The 23,061-nt window shown below is 40.5% G+C and overlaps 1 protein-coding gene across 1 annotated transcript in view; it reads left to right on the top strand.

Annotated features, from left to right (window-relative positions):
• Window positions 1-10,304: 10,304 nt before the first annotated feature.
• TMOD3 (tropomodulin 3) overlaps window positions 10,305-23,061 on the top strand; it is a 65,295-nt gene continuing 52,538 nt past the window's right edge. The window contains exon 1 of the mRNA XM_037143039.2: window positions 10,305-10,490. The gene's annotated coding sequence lies outside the window, so the exon portion shown is untranslated. The remainder of the gene's footprint in view (window positions 10,491-23,061) is intronic.

The following is a 23,061-nucleotide window of genomic DNA, read 5'->3' as shown; positions in this document are numbered from 1 at the left end:
AATGAATAAACTTTTCGTTTAAAATGAAAGTAAAGACTGATTTAATCTAGTTAATTTTTAGATACATTGTCTCTTTAAAAACAAATCATTGGCACCATGTTAGAGGACTCTGTTTGCAGAAAGAACTATAAAGTGCCCTTATTATGAAGATAAGGAGTAGACAGACAACCGGAAGTAGCCAGAGGGAGAAATGAGAACTCGTTATTATAACAAAAATGCTCACATTTAGATAAACAGTTAAAATTTATCAGAATAAATGGACGCAAGAATACAGATAACCCAAATGGGTTAAGTGTTTCACCTTGAATTTCTTATATTAACTTTGGATTTACTTGTTTAAAATCTCTTCTGTGATAAAAATCATAAAGGTACATTAGAAAGGTTTACCCTGGAAAATTAAGAAAACCTACTTCTTCTGCCTTCCTGCTGAACTCTGCTTAACTCTTTGTCACTGAAACTGATGATAAGGTCCAAGAAGGAACATATAAGGCCTACTCCATTTCCATTTACTGTTTCACACCTTATCATGGACAAGGAAGTATAGTAATTATTTTATGTAAAGAATTCTTTTTTATTCTATGGGGCTGTAATGGATAGGAATTACAAGTACCAACTTTGGGGTCATACTTGCCTAGTTCACATCTCACCCGTTGTGTGAATTTCTTACATAGCCTCAGTTTCTTCATCTGTAAAATAGGAACACGGTCATACTTCACAGTAGCACTGTTACGAGGATTAATAAAGAACAGTGCTTGTCATATAGAAGGCACTTGGCTATTACTATCTTAAATTCTAACCTAAATAAATATGCATGGGTTTTAATGCCAACAGAGTTCTCCTTTTTATGCTGACAATGTCAGGCATTTAAGCAGGACTGACTCTTACTAAATTGCGCGTTTCCTTCCAGCAGACAGGCCCTCCTGTGCCACGCCAAGTATTGGCTAGAAGCAAGATAGAGCTGAGTCAGGAGTTACTCCTGACGCACCCTCTCATTCAGCTCTGCTCCTCATGGCTTCCCTGATGTTTCAGCTTGTTTGTACTTGCTCTGCTTTCTGGGTGGCCTCCTTTGGATTTGGAAGTCTGGCATGGGCCTGCTGTGGGTTGGACTTGATTCTGCTATGGACCACCCCCCTCTCAGTTTGATCATCCAGCCTCTTTCTATGCCGTATGAAATGGTGCCCCACACCCTCTCAGCCCCAGCTACCAACCCACTTCCTGCTCAGGGAACGTGATCAGATGCTCACAGACTCTAGCAAGTGTCACACAAGTCATAGGACCTCAGCAGGAACTAGATGTATGTGTGCTTGAATTAGGTTGGGCTGTGCTTCGGGCCCAACCAACCTAATGATGCGGGAAAATCAGGCAGGTGCATGGCTCCAAAGGTTCGTGTGTTAGAGCGTGTCTTTAAATCCTAGACCACTGAATTTATCAATCCTGAGTGAAATTTTAGAAAAGCATATTACCCACTTTAGTGGTTTATAAGCACTTAGAAGTGAAGCGGTGATCTCCAAGAGGCAGCACAGATCCACTTAGAATAAGTAACAGGAAATCATGAGAATTTGATCAAAAGAACGAATGTATTTGAATTTTAGGAAGACATTTAACAAAGTCCCAAAACATCCTTGAGAAATGTGGGCTGCAACTGTGCAGCTAAATAGTTAAATGACTGGTTTAAAGTCTCTTTTGACTTTTGACCATAAGTAAGTGCTCATGAAAAGAAGAATTTCAACCAGAAGGGCTTAGCAGCCACTGTGGGGCTCTTTCTGTGATGCGTTTTGCTCAGCAGTTTATCAGTAAGTAATCTGGATGTGATACTGATAAAATACCAAATGGGTCTCTAACTGGTGGGCATTGGAAGGGACAAGGAATAATAATATCCTGATGGGCTTAAAATACCTGGACAGGCCAAAGTGTAGTCCTGTGTCTACTCAGATAAAAATTTAATACAGGTAACAATACAGTTGTCTGTTTTTAATTCAAAAAATCAACTACAAAAGATAAAATGGGAAAAATATGAGAACTGCCATCTGTGTGGATAAATTCTTTGGTGTTGACCGAAAGCTGACTCTGCCTGAGGTGAGGCTAGAGAAAGAGTCTTTCTTGGCTGTTTGGCCTGGGCTTTGGGCCTCAGCTTCTGGAATGCCTGCTTCAGTTTATTTCCATCATCCTTAAACTTTGGCATACTTAACTATAGAGATTATCCTGATATGTTATTATTACACAAAACATTATATTCAGGTATAGGCAGGCATTCTAGATGTAACCAAGTGAAAATTTTCACTTATTTGTTGAAATTATATAAAGTATAAATGTATAGTAATTATTGAATAAATAAAATGCTGTAACAGCCCTGGCTGGTGTAGCTCAGTGGATTGAGCGCGGGCCTGCGAACCAGACAATCGCGGTTGATTCCCAGTCAGGGCACATACCGGGGTTGCAGGCCGGTTCCCTGCAGACCAGTTCCCAGCAGGGGATGAACGAAAGGCAACCATACATTGATGTTCCTCTCCCTCTCTCCTTCCCCCCTTCCCCTCTAAAGATAAATAAATAAAATCTTTTAAAAAAATGCTGTAACAATTGCTAATTGTTAAACGTTTATATTCAAACTCAATTGAAAATAATTAAAAATTATTAAGAACTTTCAAGTAGATAAACAGGGAAATAGCTTGATAGATACTACAAATACAGAGATGGCATTAGGTAGGTAACTTAGGAAGACCATTTTTTAGCCAATGACTATTTACAAAAATTAAATAATAATACAAAGAAGAATAAGCAGAAATTACATCATAATTCTGTTCTTTGTGGAAATGTTTGGTGCACCTAACATTTACGATGTAAAACCAGAATTGAATTCTTATCTAATTCCATTTGGGACACAGATCTTGTACGTCCACTCTCCTCAGCTGAAGTCTGACTCTGTTGAGACCGTAGGAGAGTCAAACAGCTGACAGAGTTAGGAAATTATCGTTTCTGTACTTGTGTATATTGCATATATTGTTAATATACAACGTTAAACTTTATAATTTTAGCACGAACATTTTAAATAAGGATATTAAAATAATAATTTAAATTTTGACATAATACTCTAGGTTTGTCTATCCTAGAAGTTTATTATTTGTCAGTAGCTTAGCTTCAGCCGAAAATGTAGGTTCTCAGCCCTTTGGAATCTGGCTGACATGCGTATTTAGTGCACCTCCGGTGGAGGCATAACAGGGCATGAAAATATAAGGCATGTCAAAGTTAATTCCCCCGATGGCATGGGGAAGTTTGAGCGAGAAACAGGGATTTGAGATGGATGGTGAAGCACGAGGCTTCTAATGGGTGTAGGTCGGGGGTGATGGGGAAGGATATTTCAAGCCAGAGTTTGTTCGAATTCTTTTGTGTATAATTTTATGCTGCAGCCATGGTATTTATCTTCTGATTCCTATCTCCCCCTGCTTTAACTAACTCCAATCTCCCAGAATGAAATCCTTACCTCTTAGTTTCAAGTTTATGTCTTTAGCTTAAGTTTTTCTCAGCTCTCCCATGAAATACATTTCTAAAAAATACTTAAGTGTATCAAGGAAACTATTTCCTAAAGGAACCTTTCGATAACAAGAAAGTTGCTTCAGGCATTACTGTGCATACGATGATTCAGTGTGACATTGCTTTATGAGTTCCTCTAGCTGCAAATTTAAAGATAACCAATTAGGGCTTGTAATACATTGAGTAGAATTGCAGTGTTGCTTTATCAATCACTTCCATTATAACCCAACTCTGAAAACTAACAGAACTGTACTCTGTCCCTTCCTCAAATATTTTACCTAACGGTCTCGAATTTGTTCTCTTTCATATGTTGAATTTAAACTGTTTTCCATTAGTTGAAGTGGGATTGAATACTTGGGGGAGTGGTGCCATACTGCTTCTGTTTCAGAGGATCGCCTTTCAGTGAGTAGGCCGGTGCAGTATTCACTGACCTAGCTTCTGCCAGGTCAGTCTATATAGTCAAAACAAACCTAAATTTCAGTTTACTTCTTGCTCACATTACATGTCAGCAAGAACCTTGTTTGACTGAGGCTCTGATCCATGTGAAGTCTCATTCTGAGACCCAGGAAGGACCATCCTGTGTTTAGGACATGCCATTCTCTTGGTGGAGGGAGGCAGATAAGTGAGAAACACAATGACTCTTAAAAGCTTCTATTTAGCCCTGGCCGATGTGGCTCAGTGGATTGAGTGCTAGCCTGCAAATCAAAGGGTTAGGGTTGCTAGTTCAATTCCCAGTCGGAGCACATGCCTGGGTTGTGGGCCTGGGTTGTGGGCCAGGCCCCCAGTAGGGGGTGGTCAAGAGGTAACCACACATTGATTCTTCTCTCCCTCTCTCCCTCCCTTCCCCTCTCTAAAAAATAAATAAATAAAATCTTTTTTTTTAAAAAAGCTTCTGCTCAGAATTGTGATATTGTCACTTCCACTCAACATTTCATTCGCCTAAGCAAGAGTCAACATTTTTTTGAGAGAGAAGGAAAACCCCATTAGCAGATCAGAGGCCCCGCAGGTCACATGGCAGTGGAAGGGGCTGTCTTTTCCTCAGAGGGCAGCAAATATCTGAAACAACATTTCAACCTACCACAGACATTTAGTGAATTTACCTTTTCACTTGTGTATGTAAGTATAATGTTCAGGTTTTTCTTTTTATTTTTCTTTACAAGAATTTCTAACTATAAGCTAATAATGGCAACCAGTAAAATATAGTCCTTTTGAAAGAGAAATCTGTCTGCATTTCAGGGCGAGTTTCACTGGGTCTTGTCCTGTGGAGTCAACTCTCTCGTAACTGGCATTTATATCTGCATCAGGTCACTGGCAGGCATTTACCGGCAAAATGAGAACTGAAGGGAAGGGGAAGTCTTGTCATTTATTTACAAACACTTAATACCTACTGTATGTCAGACACTGTTGCAGAAGCTAGGAATAGAGGGATATACAACACAAAGTCTTTTTTGAGCTCATGCTAAGTACATAAACAAGATGTGTGCTATGACGCCAAAAACGGGAGAAAGACTGGGTGAAGTGATCATAGAAGGCCTTTCAAGAGTGAAATATGAGCAGATCTTCATTAAAAGCAAGGCATGAACCATGAGTATTTGGGAGGAAAGGCATTTTCCTGTGCAGTGCAAAAACCTTGAGGCAGGATACATTTGGCAGATTGTGAAGTCTCTCAGGGAGGCCAGTGTGGCTAGAGGGGAGTGAGAGAGTGGGGAGGGCATAAAATAGTCATTTTCAGGGGTGGTAACTTGGGATTTTATTAGAATATAATGGGAAGCCATGGGTGGTTTGGAGCAGGAGAGTGACATGATCTGATTAGTTTTCAAAGAGATCATTCTGCCTGCTGGTATAGGGAATAGATTGTAGCAAAAGTGAAAGCACCGAAAAAGGTTGTGGGGGTTTTTTTTGTTTGTTTTACATTGTTATCTGACACTAGGATGTTATTCTTAATACCCCTGGCCCCACATGTGATACTGAATGTACATGTTTGTAGATACATGTTTGTAAGCCTTGTGATTACAATATGGTAACATTGTCTGGAGAAAGGAAAAAATCAAACACCAAATAAGATCATTTTGCAAAAAGAAACTAAAATAAAATTCAGACATTTGTTAGGAAACCCTTGGGATGAATAACAAAAGGAGGATGTATATTTAATGTATGTCTAGACCCCATATTGGAAGGTCAGGAAGGAAACTTGTAGATTAATTTGGACGCTGCATTGATAGCCATTTCTGCCTACAAAGCAAAGCAAAAGGAGCCACATGACAGGGAAATCCTCAAAACGAACCCTCTCTGAACCTGGTTGGTGTGGTTCAGTGGATTTGGTGCCAGCCTGTGAACCAAAGGATTGCCAGTTCAATTCCTGGACAGGGCACATGCCTGGGTTGTGGGCCAGGTCCCTGGATGGGGGGTGTACAAGAGACAACCACACATTAATATTTCTCTCCCTCTCTTTCTCCCTCCATTCCCTTCTCTCTAAACAATAAATAAATAAAAGCTTTTTAAAAAGAACACCAAAAAACCCCTCTATCTGGATGGCCATGGTCCTCTGCTTTGTTCAAGAATTCCATTTTGTCAGTTTCCCCTGGAGTATGACGACCCAGAGATGTAGCAGGAACTCACAGGAGACTTGCTAGTAAGCCAGAATACCTATATACTAACTTATAATGAAAAATAGAACTATAAAACGAACCAGATACTAATTTCATCCAGTCAGTCGGAGTACCATCTTCCTGTACTGTGTTAGAGAATTTTTTCCAAATAGTTTGGACATGGTCCCAGGTTATTTCACTTTAAAGAATTTGATGGGATTTAGGAGACACACTGATCTACTCAACAGTGAAATTGCACACTAGCATTTCAGTCAGGGTACCTAGGCTTTATTTCTGGATCTCCAATTACTAGATGTGTGACCTTGTGCAAAGTATTGCACCTAAGTTGCCTAGATCTTAGTTTTCTTATTCGTAGAAATGAAAGATACTAATACTTTTTTAGGGTTTTGTGGATTGGATAGCTATTATAAGTGAAGTGTTGGCACACTGCCTGGTGTGAATTAAGTACTCGATAATTATTAGTTGAACCTGCACTCTATAGGAAGTTGCTCTCAGAAAGCTGTTATCTGCAAGAATATTTGAGAAAGTGATTCACACGAAGATGCAATAGAGGGACTTCCAGTCAAGAGGGCTGCTTAAGTAAACATGGCTGGCCTCCTCACACAAAAACATGAAAGTTACAACTAACATAGAGAACAACCACCACTCGGAAACATCGGAAATTGACTTGAATGGAAGTCTGACAACTACATAAAGAAACTACATCCGTCCAGATTGGTAGGAGGACTGGTGCCACACCCACATGTGGTGGATACAAATGTGGGTGGGACTTCTCTGCAGTGAGGAGTCCCAGCCCCACACCAGGCTGCCTGGCTCTGGGTTCCAGTGCCAGGAAGATAGGTCCCCATAACTTCTGGCTGCAAAAACCAGCAGGGACTGAGTCAGTGGAAGGAATTTCTGGAGTCTCAAGTAGTTCCTTTAAAAGAACCCACACACGGGTTTCATCAGACTCATTCCCTCTGAGCTCCACCTCTGGGGCAGCAGCTTGAAAGGCACCAGTGGCATGCAAGGAAAAACTGCAGTGTCTGACATCAAGGCAAGAACTGGGAGACTGCTTTATTCCACACAGAAATGCAGACTATTGTCCCATTTCTGAACCCTCCCCCAACAGACCCACAGAGCTGGTCAGCTGGTACCATATCTGAGACTCCATCATCCTGGCTAATATTGTCTGCCTTGCCCTGGAGATCCTTTGACTCAGTCCCACCCAACTTACCAGCCCACCCAAGATACTTTATGATATAAATGGCTGAATTTGGCTTATGCTTCACAACTTCCTAAATCTTCTCAAATAAGTAACAGCCAGCCTCAGTGAGCCCCCAGCCCCTATACCTCTTGCTAAGGAGTCCCAGGCCTGGCACTAGCAGCACCCAGCCTAATTCACCACTTGCTTTCAGCTGAGAATCTCCAAGCCCAGCACAAGTAATAGCCATCTCAGATGGTTGTATAGCTCAGGCAGGGTGTCCCTTGGCAAAACACAGGTGGGGACTGACATTGGCCCATACCACCCAGGTAACCTCTATGGCAGTACACCCAGTAGACAACTACAGGCCATGTTGGAGCACCACCACACTGCGCCTGCACAGATAATCCTCCATGGAGGGTGGAGATTGGTGGTCAGTGGTCACAGCCAGTCCTTGCAGCTGATTGACCTGGGTAAATCCCTCCCACTGATGTGCCAACAGTAATCAAGGCTCAACTACAAGAGGAGGGTGTACTCGCCTCACACAAAGGGTGCACTTCAGGTACCAAGCCTGTGTGAGAGGGGAGGCTGTGCCACTGGACCCTACAGGACATCTACTATACTAGACCACACTACCAAGACAGGGAGTCATAGCAGTTCTACCTAATACATACAAACAAACACAGGGAGGCTGCCAAAATGAGGAGACAAAGAAACATGACCCAAATAAAAGAACAGATTGAAACTCCAGAAAAGGAGCTAAACAAAATGGAGATAAGCAATCTGTCAGATGCAGAGCTCAAAACACTGTTTATAAGGATGTTTAAGGAACTGAGTGAGGATCTCAGCAGCATAAAAAGATCCAGTCAGAAAGGAAGGATACACTAATTGAAATAAAGAACATTTACAGGCAAACATCAGTAGAGTGGATGAAGCTGAAAATCAAGTCAATGATTTGGAACATAAGAAAGAAAAAAACAACCAATTAGAACAACAAGAAGAAATAAGCATTCAAAAAATTAGGATAGTATAAGCAGCCTCTGGGACAAATTAAAGGGTTCCAACATTCACATCATAGGAATGCCAGAGGAGAAGAGAAAGAGTGAGAAATTGAAAATCTATTTGAAAAAATAATGAAAGAAAACTTTTCTAATTATGTGAAGGAAATAGACATGCGAGTCCAGGAAGCCAAGAGAATCCCAAACAAGATGGATGCAAAGAGGCTCACTCCAAGACAGATCTTAATCAAAATGAGAAAGGTTAAAGATAGAGAATCTTAAAAGCAGCAAGAAAAGAGAAGTTAGTTACCAACAGTGGAGTTTCCATAGGACGGTCAGCTTATTTTTTCAAATGAAACTTTCTAGGCTAGGAAAGATTAATAGGAAATATTCAAAATCATGAAAAGTGAAGACCTCCAGCCAAGATTGCTCTACCCAGCAAAGATATCATTTAGAACCAAAGGGCAGATAAAGAACTTCCCAGAGAAGAGCAAACTAAAGGAGTTCATTATAACCAAACTATTATTTTATGAAATGTTAAAGTGGCTTATTTAAGAAAAAGATGATCAAAACTATGAACAATAAAATGGCAATATATACGAATCTATCAACAATCGAATCTAAAGAACCAAAACAAGAATGGAGATAGAATCATGGATAGAGAGAGTGTTTTGATGGTTGCCAGAGGAGAGAAGGTTGTGGGGGATGGGTGAAGAGGTGAGGAGATTGAGAAGAAGAAATTGGTAGTTACAGAAAAGCCATGGGGATGTAAAGTACAGTATAGAAAATCGAGAAGCCAAAGAACCTACACATGACCAATGGATATGAACAAAGGTATGAGGATTGTCTGAGGGAGTGTGGGGTACTGGGAGGAGGGGGACAAAGGAGGAAAAATTGGGACAATATCATAATCAACAAAATATAATAAAAAGTAAGATGCAATAGTCACACGATTTAATGTTGTTGGTCATCTACGAGTATTTGCAATTTAGGAGAGTTTTTTTTCTTAAAAACTCCAAATCATCGGTTATCTTTATTGCTGTGATTAGTGGGTACCAGTTACATGAAATTCCAGGATGTTTACTTTACCTGGGGTACTCCTTGCTCCCAGTGAAGAAGTAGATGCCAGGAGAGGTTTAGCCATTAGTCAGCTCCCACTCTGGAATGTACCTCAAGGAGGCATTTTTTTAGTCTTCCTCCTGGCAACATTTTTGTAAGAGGTGTTTCAAAGCTGAACAATACTCCTGGGAATGGTTTACTCCTGAAAAGCAGGGCAAAAAATTCCGAGTGAGTAAATGAATGAATGGAAGGCCATCGCTGTTCCCTCTCCTCAGAGCCACAAAAGGCAGTTCTCCATTGTCCTCCTGTTCCCTTCTGGGCTACCCATCAGTCCCAGTTTCCTCCTTTGAGCAGCGCCCTCTCTCGTTAGCCCAGCTCCACCTCCAGGTGCAGAGCTTGAAGTTGGAATGCGGGAAAGGGATGGGCCGAAACTGCAGGGGAATGCCGATGCTAGGGCTACGACATCATCCCTGGTTGCAGGCCTAAAGAAATCACTACAGTCACTACGCCCTTTAGATGATATACGCCTGATTCTTGTCCCTCTGTGCCTTAGCTTTTGTTTGTTCACCAATCAGTTTTTTATAACAAGTTTAAAGGACTCGATGTCACGTCCTCGCATTAGCTACTTCAGGAGCCCATACAAGACAAACCCTGCCTCACGTGTCTCTTTAGTAAAACTCTTTATGTAAAGAGGAAATCTATACCATAGAGCCTCTAGCTGCTGCTCATAGCTCCAGAGAGTCGAAGTTAAATATTTCCACGAGCAGAGAGCGTTGTCCCAGGCTGGAGTTAGGCCTGGTTATCCATAGCTGCTTCCAATGTCTTGCAGATCTTTTGTAAAGACCCGGGCTAAGCGCTGAGCTCTTACACCTTCGCTCGAAACTACAACTCCCAGGATGCCCTGCGACCTGAAAATGCGCACGCGCGTGGGTGACGGAGGTCGGGGAACTAGCCGCACCGACAGCGCGGTCGAGTTGGGATTGCTGCTGGCTGTGGGTCCGGCAACACCTTCGGAAGCAGAAGTAGGCAAGACCGGCGGGTACTGGGAACCGAGGTGGAGGCAGTCCCCGCGGGTCTGTGAAGTAGTCGGTGTCCCCAGCGGGCGCCAGTCAGGTGAGTCCAGCCTGGTGCTTTCCAGGAAGTCCGTCTACGGGCGCGGGCTGGAGTCGCACCGGCCATGGTGGCTCAAGAAGGAGAGGTTGCTGCCTTTCAGCCGCCTGCTTTGGTCTCCTTCCCTCTACAGGTCCCTCTCGGGGAGTGGGGGAACGCTGAGGGCTGCTTCGGGGCGACCGTACCGGGTGGGGCCGTGGGGCGCGCTGGGCGTCGCCTGCGGTGGAGGCGCGCGAACCCTGAGTTGATGAATCAGTCGGGGGCCCGGCCTCCCTGGGGTGGGAACCGGCCCCTTCCCGGCGTTGGCCGCACAGTGCAAGCTCTCAGTGCCTATCCATCTTTTCCACCCCACCCAGGCTTAGCTCGGGGAATGATCATCTTAAAAGGGCTTTCTCACCAATGCCCTTTCGAAGGCTTCTACTTGTTCAAAGTGGAAAGGAAAAAAAAAACAAAAAACACCTTAGGGCACACCCTTTTTTTTTAATTGAAATCTGACTTGTCTGGCATTTGCCGTTTTGATCTATCTGCTCTTAGAATATATTCCTGGCTTCTGTGCAGCGCAGCTGGGTCCGGCTGTGAAGTTTGTATATTGATTTCTTTTGAGGACGTGACTGGGTGGTTATATTTTTGCCTACGGAGATTGGTATGTTTCCCCTGCAAGCCTGCATTCTGATTATAAACAAATGAGAAACAGCCGCAGGACTTTTGGTTTTTGTTTTAAGTTTAGTTAAGAATTGCGTTTCCAACTTGCCCTTGGCTTCTCTTAAAACCAAAAGTCATCTGGTAATGAACACTGCAGTAAAACTTATCCCAGGAGGTCATACTTGAACAGGAAATAAGCCTGTGGAGATTTAAATTAGTTATGTGCGGTCTCCCTTGGTTTGTAACATTTTCATGCAGCTCATGTTTCTTTTTCTCAGAATCCTTTAGATTATTTTTTTTCAGTAGATTAAATTGATTAATTAATTGGCCTGTCCAAAGAAAAATAAGCTTAGAAAAATAGTTTTGTTCAGCCTCATTGACTTATGCTAGGCTCTTACTAGTCTTAGGCACCTTTTTACCCTATCACTTTTATAAAAGCCCTCAGTCATTTTAGTGTAATACTTAACATCCTCTTTCTAACACATTCCTACCAAAGGAACAAAAAGGGAATTAAAATATCATATCCAATATACCATATTTTGCTGTGTATAATGCACACTTTTTGCCCAAATTTTTAAGGGGAAAACAAGGATGCATATTATTCATGGGTTGTACTAATTCTGTATCTAGATAAATGTTTTTAATTATCTTATTCATGCTTATGTATTAAGTGTAATTCTAGAAAGCAATAGTTATATCCATATGCAAAATAATACCCTTGAATTCAATCATCGGTTTTGTTTCTAAATACAAATAAATAAAAAGTGGAATTAAGAAAGTGAAAGAATTTTTTTCTGGAATTTTGGGCTAAAAACATAGGTGCACATTATACACAGGAGCACATTATACACAGCAAAATATGGTATTCCAATTTTCAGGTTACTTATCAGGATTTCTAGCTTGCTCATTTTTAAAATGAGGTTGTTGGACCAGATGACCACAACATTATTCTGGCCCTAAACATCTCTGAGTTTTAAAAATTCATTTATATTATCATTCAAGAAACATTGGCCACATGTGTCATTCCAAACCCTGTGCTAGGCAAGAAGGAATAAAAATGAGTTCTGGAGGATGTTACTGACCTGCTCAATTTCCTTTAATCATATTTTTATGATTAATTCTAAATTTTGTTATAAACCCTTCGGGCCAAATTACTCTGTAATTCACTTCACCTAAAGTTAAATACAAGCAGTTCAAATCCCATTACGATGATCAGGTTTCACTCCAATCAGAGGTTTTTTCAAGTCTCAGCTACCGGCCCATTTAAATAAAACACAGGTTCTGTACAACAGAAAGGACCTGAATGGTGTGGGATGGTACTTCTCAAATATGAACATGCATAAATCACCCAGGGTCCTGTAGGTTTGAAGTAGGGGCCTAGAACCTGCATGTCGGATAGGGCATGTCATAAGTTACTGTCAGAGAGTAAGTGAATATCAAGGGTTGGGAGACACTTTATGTGTTAATAATGACTGTTTAAAGATAAGTGCTCCTAGCTCTGATATTATATGCATAGTAATGGCTTTTTCCAACTCTCAGTTTTAAAAAATAATCCTACTCATTCTAACAAAAAATAATTGCTTTCACAAGTTTTTTCTGTTATTTCTACTCTCCTTCGCTTCTCCTTTCTCTTTGCTGAATCCTCATAGTGTTTTCTCCTCTCTCATCCTCTTCCACTCTCAATTGTTTTCATTCATATTAATTCAATAATTCATAGATTCAGCATGTGTTTTGCCACATTTCGTGTAAGTCATTGTGGTAAAGTCATTAGGCTTGTGGTAAATACAGACATGAGGACACGGTTTTTGTCTGAGAACCTAACTTTCTTTGAGGTTAGGCATGTGTACCTGTTTATAGTTCAGAGGGATATAAGAGCCATCTGTAGGGAGTAAAAACTGGTAGGAGTTCAGAGGGGGAGATCTTTTACAGTTGTGGGCTTGGAAACAAATGAAGTCATCTTTTTTCCACTCACTGATCATCTGTGTCTTCCCAGGCTATAGCCTGTGTATTGTGTGAATGTATGTGTCATATCTACAGTAGAATACTGTACAGTTCTGTAAATTTTTTTATTTGGAACCTGGGGTGAGCCGGGTATATGAAAATCAATTAGATTCAAGCAATATTACAGGGAGGGTGAGAGGTGGTGGGGATACAGATATACCTGGATAGGGTCTAAGAGAGGGAGGAGAAAGAGGAAGAGTAAGGAAGGAAGAGGAGGACCTGGTAACAGGAGGAGGAGGCCCCTTCAATTTAAATATTATGGGCTTTCTCTTAATTAAAGTAATTGAGGAGGGCATTATTTTCTAGGCTGTTATAGTAGCTAAAGCACTGTTGTCTATCATCAGTCTTTGTTGCTGACATTTGATTTATATGCCTTACTCTCAGTTTTATTTCAAGCCTCTAAAGTCACAACTATAAAATCATATTGGGAGGAAAGTAGTATAAAAAATAAAATTCTACTGGACCTTTAACAGTCCATTGGGTACATGTAGTGCAGTCCTGAAGACTCAAACTCGAGTTTCTATTTATGAAAGTTTAAACATGAACACATACTTATGTCTCTCTACCCACACTTGTGTGTAATCCATTAGTTACACTTGTGTGTAATCCATTATTTGTAATAAGGAATAGAGATGTGAATAATCTAAAGTGGCAAAAAATTGAAAATGTATGTGCAGTAATGTAGATTTCATTTGAAACAAAGTCTTTAACCTTTGCCTTAAAGCAGCCCTACTTTGTATTTTTTATGAGGTATAATTAACATTCAGTATAGTGCCTATATCCTGAGTATCCAGTTTAAGAAGTTCTAGTAATTTTATACAATGTAACTTCTACCAAAACAAGCTAGAAAACTTTTTAGAATTTTTTTATTTAAAAAATTATTTTATTGATTATGCTGTTACAGTTGTCCCATTCCCCCCTTTATTCCCCTCCTCCCTGCACACCCCCTCCCACCCACATTCCACCCCACCTTAGTTCATGTCCATGGGTCATACATACATGTTCTTTGGCTTCTACATTTCCTATACTATTCTTAACCTTCCCCTGTCTATTTTGTACCTATCATGTGTGCTACTTATTCCCTGCACTTTCCCCGGTCCCCCAGACCCCTTCCCTCCTTTCCGCCATTTCCTCACCTGCCCTCCTGCAGAGGCAGCCCCTTGTATTTCTGACACCATCGATTTGCCTAGTCATGGACTTCAAGTAAATGTCATACAGTAATTTGTGCTTTTTTGTGTTTGGTTTCTTTCATGTAACTGTTTTTGAGACTTATCTGTGTTTTATGCATGTGCTTTTTTATCAGTAATTATTTATTGCTGAATAATATTCCGTTGTGTGAATATACCCCAGTTTATCTCTTTTTCTCCTGACGGATATTTGTTTTATTTCCAAGTTGGGTAATTATGAATAAGGTTGTTATGAACATTCTTTTACAATTCTCTTTTGGATATATGTTTTCATTTCTCTTGGTAAATACCTAAAAGTTGAATTACTGAGTCATAGGGTAGGTAGATGTATATTTAACTTTACTAACAAACTGCCTAAGTGATTTATGTATGAGTTCCAGTTGCTCCACATATTTTTAAAGATTTCATTTATCCACTTTTAGAGAGGAGAAGAGAGGGAGAAAGAGAAGGAGAGAAACATCAATGTGTGGCTGCCTCCTGCATGCACCCCCCCCCCCCTGCACTGGAGACCTGGCCCACAGACTGGGAATCGAACCTGTGACCCTTTGCTTTGCAGGCCAGCACTCAACCACTGAGCCACACCAGTGAGGGCTAGTTGCTCCGCATATTTAATGTCGCCAATATTTAGTGTTGTCAGCCTTTTTTATTTAGTCACATTAGGTGTAAAATGGTACCTCTGTGTGGTTTTAATTTGTCCATTTTGGACATTTTATATAAACGGAATCATGCAATATGTAGTCCTTTATTACTGCCTCCTGTATTTATTTAACAGTTCATTTTGAGAATCCCTGAAATACAGGCAAAGTTCCTTCAGAGATGTGCATCCTCTTCCTGTAAAGATACACACTCCCTGCATTACATACACTCAAACACCTACACACACTCACTGAAGAGAGAACACAAACACACCAAGACAAACTTACAAACCGAGGTGACATGCCCCGAGATAACCCTTTACAACAGTCTCGCATCTGGCCTATCTAAGCACTGTCACTACAAGAACGTCAGGTGAACACAATTACCGACGTGTGTGGGGCAAGGCCGAGGCCAGACGCACGAGAGTGAGTGAGAGCCTGAGGGCAGGTTCGTTATTTAAAGTGACCTCTGGTGTTTAAGGCAATTCCTAGAATTTTTGGTTAGGTTTTTTTTTAACCAGTTAACAGTTCTCTAGTAGGTATATATTTAATGCGTATATAGATACGTATATAGACTTGTAGGTAGCTCCCCAGCCTATTGCACAGAGCGAGCCCTTTGAACAGGATATTACTAATCATAATTATAAAGTAAGGGATTTGCATCTGGGAAATTATAACCAACAAAAGATTTTGTTTCCCTGGGTGTGGGGTTATCATTTTAATTCGAAATGGTTGGAGAATATTTACTGGATATGCACATCTGTGAAAAGAGGGGAGGGCCTTCAAACATACATTCTAAGTCTGGCATCAGCAGCCCTTACTCGCCCTGGGGCAAACATGGCACAATTTGATATAACACCGAGATTTATTTTTGTTCGTAGTGGATTCACGTTAGTATTCTTAAATGACTACTCTTTTTTCTTTTTCTCTCTAATGTGGAGACTGGGGTGCTATGGCAAGAGGGTGGGGGTGTGTTGGGAAGTAGGATGGGTGGGGGTGGGGAGGTGGGTAAGAAAGCTTGATTCTGTTGGCAAATATTAATAAGTATGTGATTATTTGAAAGTCGAGGCCCACTCCTCTATTGTTGTTGTTTGTCCCTAATATTTACTATTTCTTGGAGAAAATCACAGAGCTCTACACAGAAATGAACCACAACAGATTTGCACATTTTCCCCTCTGCAAGGCCTTTGGTGCAGCTCGGCCCTTCTGTTAGTCATCAGCACACCCTCTACACCTGCCCCTAGTTTCTTGAGCCCCCAGTGTCACTCCTCCTCATCAGACCGTCTCACGTCCTACCTCCTGAGACACAGTACAACATCCCTTGTGAACTCCTGGATATAGTTTGCTCTCCTCCAGCGAACAGCGCTTGTCACTGCATTCAGCCCCTTAGCCTTCCCTCCTGCCACGGCCTCTTTTCTTCCTTTTTCCACTGCCACAGCCTTAGTTCTGGCCTGTACCTTTCAAGTAGGACATATTTCAGAGAAATGTTGGTTTAATGGGTTGCTGAAAGATGTGCAAAGATTTGTGTGTGAGAAAAAGAGGAAAGCAGTACTGTATCAGGTGCAATGGACATGTGATCTGAGGGCTGGAAGTGGAAAGCATGGTGCTGCGTTTGCTTCCTTGGCTGTGACACTGGACACGTGAGAAACACTCCTTCCCCCTCGCTTTTCTTCCGATCCTTTCCCTGTCTCCTTCTGTACTTTGATCTGTTTGCTTAGTATATACTTCTCTCTGCCTCTGTCTGGCTAAATCTATCTCTTCCTGAACACCCACAGTGATCTCTGAACTTCTGTAGCACTAATTTCAGTACTATTTTTGGTCAGTTAATTACACATTGCCTTGATTTTTTTTTTTTTTTTAAGCCTGCTGTATTTTCCCAAATAGAGTGTGTTAATCAAGGCTCTCAGCTCTCAGGGAACACAAATCCAGTTAACCTAGCCTGCCAGGAGGGATGGTAGCAGGCCTGGCAGTTGTAGTGGTTGTTACTGTGTGTGGAGGGAGCTCACTGGAATGACCTGCAACTACACCCCTGAGCAGACACTGGGGAAGTCCCTGTCCACCTTCCTCTGTCTTTGTCTTGCAAGGACTCTCTTCAGTTTTTTTTCTGTAACTTTCAGAATGTTAATTTGTTTGTTTTTTTTTTAAACTGTGTGCTTTACACTGTAATCTTGATTACTGAGATTACTCTCCAACCCTCGCACCTGAGGCAAGTGCCTTGTTCTCTCGCTCTCTTCCATTCTCTCCTGTATAGATTGGCTTTCTCGTGGCTTCTGCTTCCCCCCTTAACTTCAGTTTAAATGTGACTTTGGCTTGCTGTGATGCTGCCTCCAGACTGGTTAATATATGATCTCTCAACTGAGGTTTTGTTTCCCAGCTTTCTAGATTCCTGGAGAATTGAATTTTATCTGTCTTGTTTGGGTTGGGGGTAACCCCTTTACCAAACTCTGGGAGGGAGAGGGCATTGTTAGGTGGTTACTTAGGCTGTATACGCGGTCACAGGGCCTGCGGTATGGTGGTCCCAAATGAGGGGATTTAGAGTTGATCGTCCCCAAACATGCCCACTCTGCTACCAGAGTCAGGTATCTTTTTATGTATCTGCACTGCATCTGGTAGATTAACAACTAAAAAGTACGTGTATTTCTTATTTAGTATCTGTTTATTGCCATGACTCGCTGACCATTTGACCATTATGATTAACTCTTGGGCATAGTAGTCTGATCAACAGTATTTTTCATATTTAAAATATTGGGTTGGCCAAAAAGTCCATTACATTTTTCCCATAAGACATTTTTCATTTTACCAATAACTTTATTGATTTGGATATTTGGAGTATGTTGACTATCTCCTGCTATTGGCTTCTAGTGGGTAGAGGCAGGGGTGCTGCTAACACCTTCCAATGCCTAAGACAGCCCCACAGCAAAGAATTATTTGGCCAAGTGTCAAAGTACCCAAGAATTTCACAAACCACTTTCGACACAGCACCTTCTCCATACATTGCACAAATCTTTTTTTGTGTTTCAGTTGCATTTTTAGCCTTCTTGAAATGATTAAGTATAATATGCTGAAAATGTTGCTTATCTTCTTCCATCTTCAACATTAAAATGGCTGCACAAAAATCCACCAATTTTGACAGGTTTTTTTAAATGTACGCTGACATGACAGTTGTCACAAAACAATCTAACAGAAGTGTTTCAAATGAAGTTAAAGACAACTAAGCACTACTAGAGCCTAAATAAACTTTTTGGCCAACCCAGTAAGTTCAGGTTCAAATTTATATCCACTATTGACAATTTACATATCTTTGGTCAGACTTTTTAGCCCTTCTGAGCCTCAGTTTCTTTATGTATGAAATGGGGGTAGTTATATTTTGCAGAGTTATTATGATGAGACATATATGAATAAAGTACCTGGCATATAACAGGTATGCAAATTGATTCCTTTGTTTTTTCTCTTTATTATATGGGAATATAGCACACAGCCTATTAGTTAAAATGAGAAACTCAGGTAAATGAAAGAAATATGTTCCTAAGATGTAAATAAGGTAAGACAGTTTTATTCAGTCACTTAAAAATGTTTAGAGTTGGTGTCATTACTGTTAATTTTAGGACTATTATCCTGCACCTCTGTTTTGGCTTTGTAACTGCTTAGCAACCTCCTCTCCTCTGCATTAAATTAAGTTGCCCTTCTGTGTAGCTCTCCTGATTTCCCTCGTTTGCTGTCGCAGGAAGAATGTCCTTTAGCCTTCTTTAAAAGAACCTGTGCCACACCAGACCTTGTGACCCTGGGGGTGGTAAACCAAGCGTCTTGGCAAATAGCAATGATCTCTCAGACTTCCCTTCTTTTGTTAGTTCTGCTTTTTCACTATCACATCTTAAATATTACTTTTCTTTCTACCTCTAATCCTTCCATTTTTTCCCGCCACAAACTATCTCTACTAGCTGTGTGGTTTTCATTATTTCAGTAATTTTATATAGTTTGGATTTCATTGTATGTATACATGTATTTTTTAAAAGCTATATTTTGGCACTTTTCATTTTCATGTATAGTGAACTCTCCTAACTTAATATGAAAAATTACAGTTTTTGTACCAGAAGTTTTGTGCCTTTTGTCTTGAAGCTCCAATGAAAACCCGTGAATACCCTCTCTTTACTAGGTTGTTATTGGATGCTTTACTACATACAAATCTCCAGCTCAAATCACCAAAGTTTCTTTTTTTAAACAGCTTTATCAAGGTATAATTTACATATCATAAAATTCATCCATTTTAAGTATGCACTTCAACAATACCAAAACTTTTCCCATCAGAAACTCTTTGGGCTTCTCTTTAGTTTCCAGGGATAGTCATCTTGCCCTTTCCCCTTTTGTCCCCAAGATCCCTGTGGTGGGTTGTGTCGATGTTGTTCCTGGCTGCCATGGAGCTCCCTACAGGTACCCCATCTGTTGGTTACTGCTTCAGTTACTCCTTCTGGATACAGTAGCACTTCACTAAGAGTGAGGTTCTCAACAGTTGGGACACGGGGTCAAGGTGGTGGGGCAGTGCCATTTTCTTGAAGAATGGCCCCCCTTTGCCTGATTGACTAAGGGAACACATTCTCTGTTTTTAGCTGTTCTCTACCTTATGAGAAGTACCTCTAACTCCAGGGCACACCGAATTTCTTTGATTGGTTCTATATTTCCCACCTCCCATGTGAGACATCAAGACACATTATGCAAATTGTAGGCAGGTGCCCTTCAAATACAACTGCTTCTCCATGTTAGTCTGAAAATTAATTTAATTGCCGTATACGTCCCCAGGTCCCTGAGATTGTTTAGAGTGAAACGAGTGTTATACCTAAAAGTCACAAGTGTGCTGCTTCTCTGAAGGTGTGTATAAAATACCTTCACAGTGTAGGGGTGAGGCACGGTCATTGAGGAGCATGCAGTCATACCAGTTAGGGCACCAGATACCTGAATCAAGTATTGGGACAAAATGGTATAGCACACCCTGCACATTGTAACCCTCGAGTAGAAAAGAGAGTGATTAGTTAGGGTCAGAGGAGCTAGGAAAGGCTTTGGAGAAGGTATTTGAACTAATCTTTGAGGGCATGTGGAGTTTGGCTAAGATGGAGAGGTGACATTTGGGGGTGGGGGTTGAAGGGAGGGTGGTGGAAGAGAAGTGCACACTTTCCCACAGAGTTGTGGGAAACAAATGAGGTAAAGGTGTCAGGGTGAACTGTGTAGGATATTTGTGAGACATGGAGGAAGCCAGGCTGTTTAGAGCAGAGCATTCCTAGTACTAATTGTTATTGCAAGTAAGAAGGTGGAGTTTTCTCAGGATCTACTGAGAAATTGTCAAACTACAAACACCTAACAAATAAGAAAAATTTCTAAACAAAGGGATGCTGTGTAAAAGCCCTGTTTCAGGAAGCAGAGTCAGGTGAGTATGATCAAGATCTTTCCAGCAGGAAAACCTGAGCCTGAGCCAGGCCAGAAGTTTATTTGTCCCTGGGGGAGAGAGTTTGGTAAAGCATTGTTTTACTTCCTCGCTGTATGAGGCTCCCGAAAGTTGACTAGGTCCAGAGACTCGGGGCTTTGAAGGCCTGCTCAGAACATCAGAATAATTCAAGTTACTCCTCTTGATGTTTGCTTATGGAAAAGGAAAAAACATCCCCAAACTGGCCTCAGTCCCAGTTTCAGAGTTTACTTGTGGAGGGGTGGGGGATTGATAATCTCTCTTTATTTCTCTTCCCACAACCAGTAAAAACAAAAAAACAAAAAAATCAACTTAGGTACAAGGATCCAATATTTAAAAAATCACAGTGCAATGAGTGCCAGAGTTTTAATTACATAGGGACTTTGGTCCCAAACTGTGGAACTTGGAAGACTGTATAATTATATGTCACTTTAAATGAGTTTTGCTATTTGTCTCATAGATTGTTAGTCTTTTTTCTTAATGTTCTGAAATTCTTTTCCTTTTCATTGAAGTGATTGGGGTGACACTGGTTAGCAAAATTATACAGGCTTCGGGTGCACAATTCTGCCACACATCTTCTGTACACTGTATTGTGTGTTCACCACTCTGAAATTCTTTTCGTAGGGCTCTTTGATAGCTAATGCTTTTGTTTTGCTTTTCTACCAAAGCACATTTTGTTATTACTGGTATTTGCATGTGGCATGCATAATTCAAAAGTCAGTCGTGGTATTTGTTCTGTTTTTTCCATATACAGTGTTACAGTGCAACAAGCGATTGAAATTAAAAATAAAATAAATGCACATGATACAAAACTCAGAGGACCACTAGATACATAGTGAACACTCTCCCCGTGTCTTCGGCTCTCCAGCTGGTCTCTGGTTCTTGTCGGTCCTCTCGGAGTCATTCCCAAGGCACCTTTTAAATTTGAGTGATCTTAGACTTTCAGATTTGGAAGGATCTTAGGGATTTCTTTACCATTACATTTCTTGTGATGTTAGAGAAAAGTGGGTCAGCTTTGAGGAATGGATGTGGATAAATAATGGGGTTGGGTGGCCCTTCCAAAATTCCTTACATCGTCACTGTTTGAAACTAAACCCTTTATGAAGCCGGTTTCCCAAAGATCTCTTTCTAAATTCCAAATATATATATATATATATATATATATATATATATATATATTTAAGGTTTTGAAAAATATTTTCTAGTACTGTCCTATTCTTGAGTGTCTTGGTTTTCAAGTTTAATTAAAATATAAGCAATATTTAGATGCTTTTAAATACATTTTAAAAAGAAAATAAAGAACAAGGCATAAATAAATTAGTACTTTAGTATTTTTACTGTATTAGTAAAATTTATATCTAATTTTATGATTTTTTTGAATTCATGTCATAAAAACATTTCTAATTTTATTACAGGAATATAGGAAATGGTCTGTAGAATTTTTTTTAGTGACTTTAAAGAAAAGCATTTATTAATATGGTCATTCTACTTTAATTCCACCTTTTTTTTTTTTTTTAAGTACTTAACCACATTGACCCATGTATGACTTCACTGTTGACTTTTTTGTTGTTTAATCTGTGTTTTGGTTTTTCAAGTCACCTTCCTGAAGTTTTTCATGTTACTGTTTTTGTGCTTTTCTAGCATGATTCAGCTTCATATTTTCCTTTCTTCTTAAGTATCATTCATCTTAGTGATGAGAATAAGTTAGCATTTTTCTCCCAAATATATTGGGTTAATTAGTGTTTTCTTAAGATCATAGAGTTCGAGGTAGAGGAGAGAGAGACCTGAGCCCACTGAGCCCAGGGCTAAACAAACAGGCTTCACCTCATCCTGTTGCCACTTCTCTCTCCTCTGTTGGATAGTGGCTGCCTGAGGGCTAGGGCAGAGTCAGCACCAGCGGCGGGAGAGGCTGTTTGATTTGCATTGTCTGTTATGGACGTGCAAGCAGTCCATTTTCAGAACCACGGCTATCTGTGTTTTGGCTGTTCTCAGATAGCTCGGAAAGCTGAGAAGTGAAGTGACCTACTCAAAGTCACAGAGCCCATGAATCCATAGTCTGCTCACCCCCCAGTTCAGTGCTGGGAACTAAGTGCTGGGCTTTTTTCTCCAGAATTCTGGTGTTCCTTCTGGATTTTGTTTTTCCTTTCGAGTGAGAACTGAGTTCTGTTAGGTACTTAAGTTTGTCTAGGAAGGACTCAGAAGTGTTCATCAGGCCATCTAAAGATAGAGAAGATTCTCATTATTTTAGCAAAGGAAAGGGGCTTGAGTTACAGCTAGCTAAAATTGAGAACCTTTCATTTATTTTTAAGACTGTAGGCTTTCCCCTCAAATGTTTAAAACTTGCTACCATCTTATTTCCATTACAGTCTAACCAGACCCATCCTCCCCCAACAAGAGGGAAAAGGTTGAATTTTATGAGAAAGAATGACTTTTATTAAGAAGAGGTTGTTGGTTCATAAGGCCTGGCCTAGAAGAATTAAACCACCAGGAGCATGACACAGGGTAGGGAGGTACTGTAAGAGCTTTTTATTTTCAACAGTTATCTACATTTTGGCCAGGATTATGCAATTACAAACAGACAACTCAATACACACATGTGACAATAGTAGCTTATATACTGTGCGTATATTGGTATTTATTTTATGATCATTGACTTG

Source organism: Artibeus jamaicensis, unplaced genomic scaffold (assembly GCF_021234435.1).
Source record: "Artibeus jamaicensis isolate MK-2021 breed Jamaican fruit bat unplaced genomic scaffold, CSHL_Jam_final contig_548, whole genome shotgun sequence".
In the NCBI taxonomy this organism is placed as follows: domain Eukaryota; kingdom Metazoa; phylum Chordata; class Mammalia; order Chiroptera; family Phyllostomidae; genus Artibeus; species Artibeus jamaicensis.
The sequence above is the reverse complement of the archived record's forward strand: the minus strand, read 5'-3'. Positions and strand labels throughout refer to the sequence as shown.